At 37.9% G+C, this 16,650-nt stretch overlaps 1 non-coding gene across 1 annotated transcript; it reads left to right on the top strand.

Annotated features, from left to right (window-relative positions):
• Positions 1–1,828: 1,828 nt before the first annotated feature.
• On the top strand, positions 1,829–1,935 carry LOC128289913 (small nucleolar RNA R71). Its single transcript, XR_008279554.1, has one exon. It is a non-coding gene; the product is annotated as a small nucleolar RNA R71 (small nucleolar RNA).
• The last annotated feature ends 14,715 nt before the right edge of the window (positions 1,936–16,650 follow it).

Below are 16,650 nucleotides of genomic sequence, written 5' to 3'. Positions count from 1 at the left end.
GTACCGAATGGAAAAATACTAAGTACCGTAAGAGGGATTTTCTCATTTGGTGTGGTAGTGACAATGTGGGGACCTGCGGCATCTAGTAAGACTTTATCACCAACCTTAAGTTGATTAGGAAAGGTATCGATTTATCATGTGTTCTCGGTTTGTGTGCTCGACATTCGTCTAGCTCCTCTATCCGTAGCCTTCGTTCTTCATGATTGTGTTCTCTATCATTTCTAGAACATGGCTCGTGAACTTCTTTGAAGCTTAATTTCTGCAAAGTCATATTATCAGTTTTAGTAGATTGGTGTGGACTATTGCCTTCAATGTTTGATGTGATGCCAGAATTACAAGCTTGAAGGGTAATCGTTTCGTCTCCCACACGAAGTGTAAGCTCATCTGTGCTAACATCAATAATTGTTTTAGCAGTTGCTAAAAAGGGCCTCCCTAAAATCAAAGGGGTGTTATTATCCTCCTCTATGTCTAGAACAACGAAATCAACGGAAAATATGAACTTATCTACTTTCACGAGTACATCTTCAATAATACCCCTAGGGAATCTTATAGTTTTATTTCCAATTGAATGCTAATCCTAGTTTGTTTAGGTTTCCCAAGACCTAGTTGCTTAAACATTTTGTAAGGCATTACATTAATACTAGCCCCTAAATCAGCTAATGAATGACTTATATCTAAACTACCAATTAAACAAGGAATTGTAAAACTCCCTGGATCTTTCAATTTATAGGGTAGCTTATTTTGTAGAATAGCTGAGCAGACTGCGTTTAGCTCCACATGTGACGCTTCATCAAACTTCTGCCTATTTACTAAAATCTCTTTTAAAAATTTCTTTGCATTTGGCATCTGCGAGAAAGCTTCAATAAATGGTAAGTTAATATGTAATTTTTTTAAAAGTTTAAGGAATTTACCGAATTGTTTGTCTGAGTGGTCTTTCCTTATCACGTTAGGGTATGGCACACGAGGTTTATATTCGACAGTCACTGGTTTGTTTGTATTTTGATCTACCTCATCTCTCCCTTTGCTTACCACTGTTTCTTGCCTCGGTTCTGGTTCAGGCTCAACGACTCCTTCGTCATTTTGAGTATTAATTGCATTGAGTTGTTCCCTTGGGTTAGGTTCAGTATTACTTGGCAAACTACCTTGTGGTTGTTCAGAGATCAGTTTGGAAAGCTGACCTATTTGAGTTTTGAGTCCTTGGATCGATGCTTGTTAATTTTTAAGTGCTGTCTCGGTATTTTGGAAACAGGTTTCTAACATTGATATGAAGTTTGAGAACATCTCCTCAAGGTTCGGTTTCTTCTCTTTTTGACAAGGTGGCTGTTGAAAACCTTGAGGATTTTGTGGCTTTTGATTCCCTTGACAACCCCAAGAGAAATTTGGGTGGTTCCTCTAACTTGCATTATAAGTATTACTGTATGGGTTATTTTGAGATCTAAAGTTATTGTTACCCAAATAGTTGACTTGTTCCTCTTCGGTTGTTGGATTGAAGGATTGATATTCTGTATGCACACCTCCTCCGCTTGAGTCACACCTCATTACTAGATGCACCTGCGTAGAACCAAGTAAACCATCAATCTTTTTATTGAGAAGTTCTACCTAATTTGACAGCTTAGTAACTGAATCAATGTTATAAACCCCGGCTGTTTTTGTTGTCTTAGTCCTCATAACTTGCCACTGATTGTTATTAAGTGACATCTCCTCTATAAATTCATAGCCATCTTCCGGTGTTTTATTGTTGATGGTTCCGCCAGCAGCTGCGTCAACCATTTGCTGAGTCGATGGATTCAGGCCATTGTGGAATGTTTGTACTTAAAGCCAAAGCGGTAACCCATGGTGAGGGCACCTTCTCAGTAAGTCCTTGTATCTCTCCCATGCATCGTAAAGTGTTTCTAAATCCATCAGCACAAAAGAAGAGATATCATTACGTAATTTAGCCATTTTAGCCGGCGAAAAATATTTTAGAAAAAATTTCTCGGTCATTTGTTCCCAAGTAGTGATAGACCCTGGTGGTAACGAGTTCAACCACTGTTTAGCTTTGTTTCTCAGTGAAAAGGGAAATAATCGAAGACGAATGGCATCATCAGAAACGCCATTGATTTTGAATGTATCGCAAAATTCCAGGAAATTTGTTAAGTGAGCATTGGGATCTTCATCCTGCAAATCATCAAACTGAACAAACTGTTGTATCATCTAAATAGTGTTAGGTTTTAATTCAAAAGTATTTGCAGCTACAACAGGTCTAACTATACTAGATTCAATTCCCGTTAAAGAAGGTTTAGCATAATCATACATAGTGCGTGGAGTAGGATTTTGATTAGCAGCAATTGTAGGAGGTAGCTGATTGCCTTGGTTTTCAGCCATCTCGTCGGTTGGTGTTTGAGTATCGTCTTCTCGCTCATTCTCCATGTATCGTAAGCTATGCCTTATTTCTCTTTGATTTTTGCGAATTGTACGATCAATTTCTTTGTCACAAAGTAATGATCCCGATGGGTTTCTTCTAGTCATAAACTATAAAAAACCTGCCAAGAGAGAGAAAAAGTAAATTAATAAATAATAAAATAAAATAAAATTGCAAGAAAAATAAATGGCTAAAGTAATAAAAATTTAGTGTTCCTAATATTTCAGTTCCCCGACAACGGCGCCAAAAACTTGATCGCGTGATTCGTAACAAGTAATAAATTTTTATAAAGAAGATCAGACCTAGACTAACTTTTATCATGACGAAAAGGCAAGCGCACCTATCGAACAATAGTATAGTAATGGCAAGACTGGGATATCGTACCCAAGGGAACCAAAAGTACTAGTAATAACTATCTTTTTATTATCTAGCCTAAGAATAAAAGGGTTTGTTTTAATTAACTAATTATTTAAACTAATTAACTGATTTAATTAAAGCAAAGATAAATTTTGGAAAAAGACTTGAAGAAAAGCAATTGATAAAGACGACACCCAAGGAGGAATCCACCTAGATTTCACTTGTTATCTGACTCTGAACCAGACGATTTATTCACTTGACTTGTTCTGTAGAGATCCCTAAGTTAAGTTATTATTCCTATTCAAGACTAATAACATCTAATCCCTAGATTGAATAACCGAGACTCTCTAATTAAAACTCTAAGGTTGCATTAACTCGATCTATGGATCCCCTTATTAGGTTTCACCCTAATCCGGTAGAATCTCGTAACCCTATTTCTAGGCGTTCGATCAACTTCGCTTAATGATGCCAAATATACTCTTAGGCAAGGTCTATTCCTCCTCTGCATAAGCACATCAAATCATGAATTAATACCCAAAATATTAACTCAAGCATTAAGAACACATAATTAAGAACAAATCAAGTATTTATCATACAGTTCAGATAATGATAACAAGATCCATCATAGGTTTTACCCCCCCTTAGGTATCTAAAGGATTTAGTTCATAATAAAATAAGAGTACATCTCAAAAGTATGAAAATAACAAAACATAAAGAAAACTCTAAAACCCCTGAAGGAATTGTAAGAGAGATCTTCAGTCTTGGAATAGCTCCGGCTTTTGAGATGGATTATCTGGCTTTCTTCAAGTAATTCCTGGCGTGTGGTTCTGTCTTCCAGAAAAGTTTTGGAAAGAGTGGCCTCCTTCTAGGTCACACTTAGGGTGTTTATATAGGCTTTGGATTGGCTTTCTTCCTCCTTAAGTACATTTTTCCGTGTAAATACAACTCTTTGAAAAAGGGATACGCCCGTGTGCCACGACCGTGTGACGTGATTACAAGGCCGTGTGAATCGTGAAAACCTTGGTCGACACCCCCGAAGGCCACGGGCGTGTGAGATGCCTGTGTGGCAAGGCTTAGGCCATATCATCTTCTCGATTTGGTCCGTTTTTGCCCTTTTTAGCTCGTTTTTGCTCTTTTCGACTCTTGGTGCTTTCCTGAGTACAAAACATGAAATAACCGGATTAAGAGCACCAAAATCCATAAATCTAGTAATAAACATCCATAAATATGCTAAGTATTTGGGGTGTAGATATGTATAATTTGGCGTTTATCAGCTACAAACTTTGAGAGATAAATAGTTATTTTTAAAGTTCAGCAAATGTGAGTTTTGGCTACAAGAAGTTGGTTTTCTGGGACATATAGTTTCAGCCGCGGGAATCTGAGTTAACCTAAGAAAAATTTCTACGATTATAGATTGAAAGCCTCCAAGAAATGTATCTGAAGTTCGTAGTTTTCTGTGACTAGCCGGCTATTATAGACGATTTCTGAAAGGCTTCTCAATGATTGCGACTCTGATGACACGATTTGTAACAGCCTAATTTAGGGCCTAGTCAGAATAGTGGTCTCGAGACCACAAATCTAGAGTTGAATAAATTATTTTATAATTATTTAGATGTTATAGCATGTTCTTAAGAGTGCATGAAAAATTTGGTGAGTTAATTGTGACGTTTGTGAGCCCAATTGTGAAAAAAGACTAAATTGCATAAAATGCAAAAGTCTTGTTTTGATAGCTAAAACTGCCAAATAGCTAGAGAACCTAAATTGGGGGTCTTTAAAGGGCAAGTAGACTCTTTAAGGAGGCATGGCCGGCTATAGGAGACAAAGGTGGTCAAATTTTCAAAATTTGGCAAGTAAGGTGGGTTATTTTGACTAAAATAGGAGCAAATAAAGGAAAAATGATATCATTCCTTTTTCATCTTCTTTATCCACCAAAAAATTAGCCATTGAAGGGGGTTTGAAAGCTTAAAAATTTTTAGCAACTTGTAATCCTCACAAGTAAGTGATTTTGATAGTTTTTCTTGATGATTTTTACATTTTTGAGACCCTTGAAGATGAGCTTTAAAATGAAGGTACTATTTTGCAAAATGATTAAGAGTTTAGGGTTTTTTCATAAAAATACTTATAATGTTTGCTGAGTTTTTAAGGGAGAAAATGAGTCTTGGGTGTCTAATAAACAACTTTTGTGAGAGGCGTTAGCATGAAAACACCTAAAAGGACTATATTGCATAAGTTGTAAAATAGATGATATATGTGTTATATTGTGGGAATTTGGAGTTGCTATAAGAGTAAAAAGGGTTCGACTAGACTTAAGATAAGAAGAAATTTGATAAAAATCAATTTTCGAGCCTAGGGGTAAAATGGTCATTTTTCAAAGTCTAGGGGCAAAATGGTCATTTTACCAAAGATATGAATTTTCGATTGCCTAATTTTAATTAGTGACTAAATAAGTACAGTTTGCTATTATAGATCAAGAAATACCGAATCCGAACCTAGACTTGGGGAAAGCCAAGCAAATCGACTAGTCGCCACATTTTGTAATCCGAGTTAAGTTGTATGTAAATAGTACAACTACATTAATAATATATGTATTTGAATTGTATTGAAATTATTATAGCATAAATTGCTTGATTGTGGAAATGAGAAAATGTGATGAGAATAGAGATAGTAGAATTCCCGATTTAAACCTTAGGAAATAAATTGGATATTCATGCCATAATGTTTGGGTCACTTGTGTGAGCTAGTGTAAGACATGTCTGGGACATGCATCGGCCACATTATGAGAGCCAGTGTAAGACCATGTCTGGGATATGGCATCGGCAATGAGACGAGTGCTAGTGTAAGACATGTCTGGGACATGCATCAGCCTCGAGATGTAAGCCAGTGTAAGACATGTTCGGGACATGCATCGGCTATGAGATGTGTTAGTGTAAGACCTTGTTCGGGACATCGCATCGGCACCTAACCCCATATTTGAGGTTAAATGAGTAAATGATAATGTTCCAAATGGTTCAACGGTGAAAGTATGATTTCAAGTTAACAAGGAAAGTATAATCGTGTTGTGAGTGGTACAAGTACCTATATGGTATGTATGAAATGTGAGCTCAATATATGCTATATGAGGTGTATTGAATATTGATGAGTAAGTTTTGCTTATGCCACTTGTGTATTATGATACTTGTTGATGAATGGGAAAGTTATGTTGTATATTTATTTATGTGCAACTTACTAAACTTCATGCTTACTCCCTCTCCATTTTCATTTTCTTATAGTGTCGCCTATCTAGCTCAAGGACCAAATGAAGTTAAAGATATTAATCACACTATCAATTAAAGCATTCGACATAGTTTGGTTTATATTTTTGAATATAGCATTTATAGGGCTTAGACTTTACTATTTTTGTATCGTTGAGAATTGACCAAATGTGTTGGCTTGGGTTTGAAACCCTTCATTTTTTATTAAGCCTTGAATGATGGCAAATATTCATTTTGATATATACAAATGAAGTTACTCTCGTGAATGAGTAATTGCTTAATTGATATGTAGCCTATCGTGGCTGATTGGTTTAAATAAGTTATTCTTGTATTGATTTGGCTGCTTTTGTGTAGGTTGTGTAAGTAAGGGTGGCAAAGAGGCTTGTTAAATAGCCTTATATCGTCCAGACGGGTAGACACGCGGGCATGTGTCTAGGCCATGTTTGACACACAATCTGCCCCATGGGCGTGTGGTTCGGCCGTGTGTCCCCTGCACGTAAAAATTTCAAGTCAGTATACACGGTAGTAAATACACGGGCAGAGACACGGCCGTGTGTCTCAGCCATATGATAGATATGGCCTAGCACACGGGCATGTGCCTTCGCCATGTGACATTTTGGGGATGCTGACATCAGAAGAAAAATGTCCATATTTTTGTATATGGGCTAGGACACGGGCGTGTCATGGCCATGTGAAAGACACGGAACAGGGACACTAGCGTGTGGCAGGCCGTGTGAAAACCCCTATAGGTGTGCATTTAGAATTAATTCCACACGGGTAGAGGACAAAAACGTGTCCTTGTATTGCTTAAGCCGTGTGAGCCACACGGGCCATCAACACGACCATGTTGAAATGGCCACACAGGTGTGTGCCCTGTTTCAAAGTCAAATTTTCTATAAATGGTTTAAGGATCTGGGTTGATCCCGAATAGTTTTCAATGGTCGATTTGAGGCTCACAGACCCATAATAAGAAGTTTAAAGTAGAAATTGAAAAAGTTCTGATTTGGACAAAGTCTTAGTGACTTGGGGAACGTTTGTGTGCATGAGATTGAGTTAGGTAATACTTTGTATTCCGTTTCAGCGTGGGTTACGGATATGGGGTGTTACATTTAGTGGTATCAAAGCTATGGTTTAGTTGGTTCTAGGACTAACCTAGTGAGAGTACGAGTCTAGCTATACATGCCATAACTATATATTGATAGTGTGACGACTTCTGACGATTATAAACTATATTTTTATTATATAGTAAATGGATCCTGATAGAGCCACGACGGATGATGTGAAGAGTAACACGCCGGCTCCCGCCAAAGGGAGCGCGCCAGTTGAGAGTGAGCTCGTAACTATGGGCTAAGGTGGAGGGGCTAGAGAAGCCTATCTCCGAATGATGAATGCCTGGTATACGGAGTTTGTTCGTGCGAATCCGAACACTCCACCTCCTTCGATTCCTCAGTATGCCTCGGTAGCTCCGCAAGGCACAGACTTGATCAGGAGGGAGAAGCCTCCGGTAGACAAGATTAGGAAGCAAGGGGACGAGGAATTCTAGGCTAACTTAGATGACGACCCAGAGAAATCAGATTTTTGGTTAGAGAGTACCATTAGGGTATTTGATGAATTAGGTATTTGATGAATTATCGTGCATGCCTAAAGTGTAAGAGTATGCCCAAAGATCAATCACGAGATGGTTGTAATAACATAATTGGTTTATCATGTTTATTAATATAAGGCGTTGCTATTATTATTTCAGTTTCTTTTCTGTGTGCATAAATAAATTGTTTTATAATAATGTCCTGAGAATAATATGATTATTCTTAAAAGATCCTTAGTCAAGTATTAGTGTTGGCTATGACAATAATAATGCATTAAGACTAACATGTAGTTGATTGATGATAAAGAGTTGTCATTGATATGGAGTGTCAGAATCAATGCATGAATATGTGTGTTAGAGAACAACATATTGGACTGACCCGCTATGAGTATGTGTCTTGGATTATTATGTAATTGTCACAACATTACTCATAGTGATTCATATGTATATGATCCTCATTACTTGAGATCATCTTTATCCCAACATCGTGAGTTGTATATTTTGATACAGTCAAACAAACACCATAATATAAAGACTGATGTTGGATATACCACAATCTATGTTGAGGGATATAGTTGAACAATATAGGATAAGGCCCTCCTACATAATGGGAGTAATATCTCAGGCCACTTGATTGAGTGAGGCTAGAAATGCATAGCCATACTCAAATAAGTTGATATGAGATGTCATACTTATTTGTGTATCATAGTCTACTCAAGGTACCAAGAAACATGGGATGGACTATGCAAGTGTGACTATTCCATGACTTGTGTCCATTCCAAAGATATAGGACTTAAGGATTATGTCGAATCATGACTTCTTGTAACTTAGGTAGCATTGATGCATTGTTAGATGCCACTCATTGTTTGTAACATTAGAATCGTTCTAATATTACTGCTAACGTTACAAGAACCTATAAGGTCACACCCTATGGTTGAAATGAAAGTGGTAAAACATAGTTGGTATATTGCTTGGTTGTCACATGAATTAAATTAATTATAGAATTAATTTAATTGGGCAATCAAATTGTTGAACATACTATATGTACAAGGATGTAGTACACATAATCAGAACATAATTTTATTGATATACGAATTTAGTTCGTATATAAGTTTAAATAAATATAGTTTACCGAAATCTTTATTATAATTAATGTAATTATAATTTTTCGGTTAAACATTATTATATTTATTTGAATGATAATTATTATGTTCGGATTAATTTTAATGAATTAAAATTCATTATAAATATATACCAATTAAGAGGGAGTTATATATAGCAAGGGTAAAAACCCTAAAAAGGATATATAAAAACTAGCCCGAAAATATGCAAAGTGGTCTAGCAGCCGTTTAGCAAAATACTCTTTGAAAATAGTTTTTTGGGATTTCTACCGTTCATTGTCAATCGAGTGGACTACGTAGAGGCCGACATCGAAAAAGGTTGCGGCTTGGTTCGATAGTGGTTCAGCATTCCTGTTGCCTAGGCGTCGCTGTCTACTCAGATTGAAGTTTCGGTAATTTTGAAACCTTTTTATCACCCCGATTCGTTCCTTACACATGGATCCTTGGTTTTGATCGTCGGAATTTTTTTTAATTTTTTGCTGCACCTTGGACGCACCGGTGTTCCAACATGAAGAGTGCGTGAAGTGTGCAGTGTCGCTCCTATGGGATTTGGCTTATCAGTGGTGGAATACTCTCATGTCCGTTGTACCGAGAGAGAGGGTCACTTGGGAATTCTTTCAAGAACAATTTTGGAAAAAGTATATTAGCCAAAGGTTCGTAGATCAAAAGAGGAAGGAATTCCTAGAGCTAAAGCAAGGCCGAATGTCGGTGACGAAATATGAGCGTGAATTTGTGAGGCTCAGTAAGTATGCACGGAAGTGCGTGCCTACAAAAGCCACTATGTATAAGAGGTTCAAGGATGTTCTTAATGAAGATATCCGAGCATTTGTTGGCATCCTAGAATTAATAGAATTTGTAGTGCTCGTTGAGAGAGCATGCAAGGCTGAAGAGCTGGTAAAAGAGAGGACGAAAGCTGCTATTGAGTTGCGGGATTCAAAAAGGAGACAGATAGGGAAATCACATCAGTCCTCATCTAAGAGATCGAAAGAATTCACTACCCAATCGAATGCTTTGGTGGGGTTTTTGTATAGAAATGAGAACTGGAAGAACACAACTTCTAGAGCCTAGACCATTTCTATCGCGAGCGTCGGTAGTGCTCAGCCGAATAGGCCAGAATGTTTGCTATGTGGTAGGCATCACGGCGAGTTCTGGGGGAATGAAAGGGGTTGTTTTAAGTGTGGATCATTAGAACATTTCATCCAAGAGTGTCCTAAAATGGAAGAGAGAGAAAAAGTAAGAAGCGAAGGCAAGTAGTGCTCCTTTGAGTGGTAGACCACAAAAGAACCTCGGAAGCGAGGCTACTAGAAGAGGTGCACCAATAGATGCTACAGTGAGGTCAGAAGGCAGAGCGCCTGCAAGGACTTACGCTATTTGTGCCCGTGAAGAGGCAGAATCTCAGAACGTGATCACGGGTACCTTTTCTATCCATGAAATATCTATTGTTGCTTTAATTGACCTGGGGTCTACCCACTCTTATATTTGTATGGAATTGATACCTCGTATGAACATGATAGGAGAGTCCACTGAGTTTGTAGTAAAAGTGTCCAACCCTTTAGGTAGACATGTGCTAGTGGACCAAGTATGTAGAAATTGTCCTTTGACAATTAGAGATCATTTTTTTTTCGGCAAACTTGATGTTATTGTTTTTTAATGAATTTGATGTAATCCTTGGGATGGATTAGTTGAATTCTCATAGTGTTGTAGTGGACTATGAGAGAAAAGTTATTGAGTTGAAATGTGAAGACGGAATTGTTCTTCGGGTTGGACCAGATGAGTCAGATAATTTGTCTGTAATAGTATCATCTTTAACTACTGAGAAATATTTGAGAAAAGGATATGAAGCTTACCTAGGTTTGGTGCTGAATACTCAAGTGTCTGAGTTGAAGATTGAATCAGTACCAGTGGTTTGTGAGTTTACAGACGTGTTTCCGGAGGAATTACCCAGATTACCTCTAGTGAGGGAAGTTGAATTTGGAATCGAGTTGGTCCCCGGTACAGCACGCATATTAATTGCTCCGTATAGGATGGCTCCTACAGAGTTAAAGGAGTTGAAAGCTCAACTACAAGAGTTAACTAACAAGTGCTTTGCGAGACCGAGCTTTTCTATGTAGGGTGCTCCGATGCTCTTTGTGAAAAAGAAAGATGGGTTGATGAGGTTATATATCAACTATAGACAGCTCAATAAGGTAACAGTGAAGAACAAGTATCCTTTGCCAAGGATTGATGACCTGTTTGATCAGTTAAAGGGAGCCACTATATTTTCCAAGATTGATCTGAGGTCAAGATACTACCAGTTAAGGGTGAAAGAGCAAGATGTACCGAAGACTGTGTTTCAGGGCATTATGAGTTCCTCGTCATGCCCTTTGGTTTGAGTAATGCCCCGGCGGTGTTTATGGATTTGATGAACTGCATTTTTCGGCCGTATTTGGATAAGTTCGTGGTGGTCTTTATCGACTACATACTGATTTACTCGCGTGATGAGAGTGAGCACGAGAAGCATTTGAGGACTGTATTACAGACCCTGAGAGACAAACAATTGTACACCAAGTTCAGTAAGAGCGAATTCTGGCTTAAGGACGTTAGATTTCTAGGCCACCTTGTGTTGGGTGATGGGATTAGAGTTGACCTAAACAAAATCTTGGCTATTGTTGAATAGAAATCGTTGAAGAATGTGACAGAGGCCTGAAGCTTTTTGGGTTTGGCTGGATACTATAGGCTGTTTGTAAACAAATTCTCTATGATAGCTACCCCAATAAGAAGACTGCTACAAAAAGATGTCAAGTTCGAATAGAGAGAAAAGTGCCAACAAAGTTCCGAGCAATTAAAGGCTTTGTTGACCGAAGCCCTAGTGTTAGTGCAACTGGAGTCGGGTAAGGAATTTGTGATATACAGTGATGCGTCTTTGAATGGTTTGGGTTGCATGCTTATGCAAGAAGGCAAGGTTATAGCCTATGCCTCAAGACAGCTAAAGCCACATGAGGAAAATTACCCGAAGCATGATCTAGAGTTGGCCCCCATCATGCTCGCATTGAAGATTTGGAGGCACCATTTGTATGGAGAGAAATGTCGAGTATTCACTGACCACAAAAGTCTCAAGTATTTAATGATGCAGAAGAAATTGAATCTATGGCAACGAAGGTGGCTAGAGCTAACAAAGGATTATGAGCTGATAATTGACTATCACCCGGGAAAGGCGAATGTAGTCGCCGATGCCTTGAGTAGAAAGTCATTATTTTCCTTGAGAGCCATGAATACTCAGTTGGATATGTCTACTGATGGTTCGGTCCTAGCAGAGCTGATAACTAGACCGACATTTCTACAAGAGATTCGTGAAGCTCAGAAAGATGATAAGGAGTTGCAAGCTAAGATGACTCAGTATGAGACGAAATATGAATCCGAGTTTCGTATTGGTGTTGATGGATGTTTAATGTTCAAAAATAGAGTTTGTGTACCCAAAGGCAATGAACTTATTCAAAAGATTCTGCGAGAGGCACATAGTGGTTGTTTGTCCGTCCACCCGGGCAGTGTAAAAATGTACAACGACCTGAAGAAAATGTATTGGTGGTCAAGGATGAAAAGAGATATTTTAGAGTTTGTTTGCAAGTGTCTTGTGTGTCAGCAAGTGAAGGCTGAACACCAAGTCCCTTCGGGTCTACTTCAGTCTATCATGGTCCCCGATTGGAAGTGGGATTGGATCACTATGGATTTTATGATGGTTTTGTCGGTAACCCCGAAGAAAAAGGATGCTGTTTGGGTTGTTGTGGATAGGCTAACAAAGTCGACACATTTTATACCAGTACGTACCGACTACTCCCTTGAGAGATTGGCTAAATTGTACATTTTCGAGATTGTGAGACTACACGGGGTGCCTTGGTCAATTATTTCAGATAGGGATCTGAGATTTACCTCGAGGTTTTGGAAAAAGTTACAAGGGGCATTGGGAACAAAGTTGAGTTTTAGCACAGCATTTCACCCGCAAACCGATAGCCAGTCGGAAAGAGTGATTCAGATTTTAGAAGACATGTTACAGTGTTGTGTTCTCAAGTTTCAAGGCAGTTGGGAAAGGTACTTGCAATTGGTTGAATTCGCGTACAACAACAGTTATCAGACAAGTCTAAAAAATAGTGCCTTGTGAGGCTTTATATGGGCGAAAGTGTCGAATGCCCTTATATTGGACTGAGCTCCGAGAGAGTCAGATTCACGGGGTCAATCTAATCAAAGAGACTGAAGAGAAAGTAAAAGTGATTCGTGATTGCTTGAAGGCTGCTTTGGATAGACAGAAATCCTACGTGGATTTGAAACGAAAGGAAATTGAGTTTCAAGTCGGCGATAAGGTATTTTTGAAAGTATCTGTGTGGAGGAAAGTCCTTAGATTTGGTAAAAGAGGCAAGTTGAGTCCTCGTTTCATAGGACCTTATGAGGTTATTGAGAGAGTAGGACCGGTTTCCTATCGATTAGCTTTGCCTCGAGAGTTGGAAAAGATTCACGACGTGTTTCATGTATCCATGCTATGTGGATATAGATCAGACCCTTCGCACGTGATTGCGCCAATAGAGGTTGAGATTCATCCGGACATGAATTATGGTGAAAAGCTGGTCAAGATTTTAGCTCGGGAGTCAAATAGTTGAGGAATAAGAGCATAGCACTCATAAAAGTTTTGTGGCAGACACATGGAGTCGAGGAAGCCACATGGGAACCCGAGGAGACTATGAGAGATCAGCACCCAAACTTATTCACCGGTAAGATTTTTAGGGACAAAAATCCCTTAAGGGGGAGAAATGTAACAGCCTGATTTAGGGCCTAGTCGGAATAGTGGTCTCAGGACCACAAATCCAGAGTCGAATAAATTATTTTATAATTATTTAGATGTTATAGCACGTTTTTAAGAGTGCATGAAAAATTTGGTGAGTTAATTGTGACATTTGTAAGCCCAATTGTGAAAAGGGACTAAATCGCATAAAATGCAAAGTCCTATTTTGATAGCTAAAAGTGACAAATAGATAGAGAACCTAAATTCAGGGACTTTAAAGGGCAATTAGACCCTTTATGGAGGCATGGCCGGCTATAGGAGACAAATGTGGTCAAATTTTTAAAATTTGGTAAGTTAGATGGCTTATTTTGACTAAAATAGGAGTAAATAAAGGAAAGATGATATCATCCCTTTTTCATCTTCTTTATCCACCAAAGAATTAGCCATTGATGGGGGTTTGAAAGCTTAAAAATTTTCAGCAACTTGTAATCCTCACAAGTAAGTGATTTTGATAGTTTTTCTTGATGATTTTTACATTTTTGAGACCCTTGAAGCATGAGCTATCAAATGAAGGTACTATTTTGAAAATGAGTAAGAGTTTAGGGTTTTTCCATGAAAATATTTGTAATGTTTGCTGAGTTTTTAAGGAAGAAAATGAGTCTTGGGTGTCTAATAAACAACTTTTGTGAAAGGTGTTAGCATGAAAACACCTAAAAAGACTATTTTGTATAAGTTGTAAAATAGATGATAAATGTGTGATATAGTGGGAATTTGGAGTTACTATAAGAGTAGAAAAGGTTCGGCTAGACTTAAGATAAGAAGAAATTCGATAAAAATCAATTTTCGAGCCTAGGGACAAAATTTTCATTTTGTCAGAGTATTGGGGCGAAATGGTCATTTTACCAAAGATATGAATATTTGATTGCCTAATTTTACATAGTGACTAAATAAGTACATTTTGCTATTATAGATCAAGAAATACTGAATCCGAACCTAGACCGCGGGAAAGCCAAGCAAATCGACTAAATCGACTAGTCACCATATTCTTAATCCGAGGTAAGTTTATGTAAATAGTACAACTACATTAATAATATATGTGTGACACCCCGAATGTGACCCTAGTCGGAGAGTGGTTTCGGGACCACGAAACCGAGTCACAAGAATAATTAAGTGTTATATTCCGTACTTATTGTATGTGGAATTGGTATGCGTAAATATTTCGTGTCTCGATTTTTATTAATTAGGTGCTAAATTATAAGAAAGGACTTAGTAGTGAACTTTGAAAGTACGATAGGGAAATAGGTGATGACTAATTAAAGCATGCATGCAAAATAATGGACTTGCATGTCAAATTCCCCTTTCTACAAGTAATGGCCGCCATGACAAAGAATATGGGTCAAACATGTCATGAAACATGTTTTGTTGGGCATTAGGGAGAAATAGTAAACAAATAAGCATGGGTAAGAAAAGAATGAAAAAAAAAATGTGTGTGAGAGAGTGGCATACCCCATTGCCGTGAGTTGTAGAGAAGGAAAGAAAAAATTTTGTTCATCCTTTCTTTGAGCCAAAACTAAGGAAGAAGGAGGATTTTTGCTTCATGCTTGGTTTGGAAGAGATCTAGAAGGAGATTTGGCTAAGTTTGCATCAAGATTAAGGTATGTATGAGGTTGTGTTGGGAGTTTCATGCATGTTTTGGTTGCTAACTTGATGTGCATGTTAGCCATGGCTCAAATCTTTGGTATGCCATGGAAATGGTATTTGGCCAAAGTTGTTATAGTGATAAAGCCATTGCATGCTAAGTGTGAAGCTTGATGATGATGCATGCAATGATGGATTTTCTACTCATGAGTAAGATTTTGAGTTTTCTCTTTGTTTTATCATGATTAAAGTTGAAAAGGAGCATGATTGTCATACTTGGCCATGATGCATTCTTGAGCATGATTCGTGCTTCTTGCATGTTAGTTAAAAGTTTGTGTTTTGGATGGCTATGGACACCTTGAAAATTCGCCATGCTCATATATGCATATATATGATTGCACATTATGTTTGGTTATGAACTAAGTGCTGAATATATTGATTTAAAGAAGAAAATGTGGAAGAATGCTTGTGAAATTGCAAGCACAATTCGGCCTAGCACACATATAAGTGCTTGATGCTATATTATAAGTTTTGGGCCACAATGTGCAAAGCATAAATTAGTAGATTGCATGCTGTTTTTGTGAGGTATTAAGTGCAAAATTGACCTCAACATGTACATGAATATTCGCCTTGGGTAGCCTATTGAAGGCCTTAGCATTTCCTTGATGCTCAAATAAATTGTATTGAATTGCTTGATGTAGTATAAAATGTGCATGACCATTGTGTATTCAAGCTAAAGAGTGGCCATATGACCATTTAAAATCCTTGTCATATTCGCCATAAGCAAGCACAATGAGGTTTTAATAAATTGAATTTGTTTGAATTAGCTCAAGAGCTAAGAGGGCCACAATTGGACAAGGGAAGGAAAAGGTGATCGAATAGCCGAAAAAGCCGTTCGACAACATCCGAGGTAAGTCCTCAAGAAGTGACCTTACTTGAATTATGTGAGATGAAATATGGATGTGTATGATTATTGATTATGTGTGTATGAGTATTTGAATTCCACCGGCTAAGTCCCAAGGCGAATATGCTAATGATATTAATTGTGTTTGAGCCTTAGTAACGAAAATGAAATATGTATGTCCAATGATTATTGATGTATGTGTGCATGAGAAATTGAATGATATCGGGCTAAGCCCAAGACAATTATGCTGGAAATTATATCCGGTTAAGACCAAGGCAATTGTGCTAGTGGTTATATCCGGCTAAGGCCAAGGCATTCGTGCGAAGTTATTCTATCCGGGCTAAGACCAAGGCATTTGTGCACGTGATTATATCCGGTTATATTCAAGAATCTTGGGCTGGAGGTGAGTGTTGGTTGCTGAAATGAATTTAATTAGTACACTCGGACAGCCCAAAGGATAAGGTACGTTATATGTGCATTGGAAAGTCGACGTGTTTGAGCAACATTCGCTCAATCGACTAATGAATTTCAGTTATTGAATTGATTGATGCTTTGCGAACTTATACAATGATGAAGTATGAAGTAAGAATGTGTATTAATGAAATGATGCATTTGGCTATGTGAATGTATTGCTGTAAATTAT

The sequence above is a fragment of the Gossypium arboreum genome, chromosome 2 (assembly GCF_025698485.1).
Source record: "Gossypium arboreum isolate Shixiya-1 chromosome 2, ASM2569848v2, whole genome shotgun sequence".
Taxonomy (NCBI): domain Eukaryota; kingdom Viridiplantae; phylum Streptophyta; class Magnoliopsida; order Malvales; family Malvaceae; genus Gossypium; species Gossypium arboreum.
This window is presented reverse-complemented; position numbering and strand designations above follow the sequence as displayed.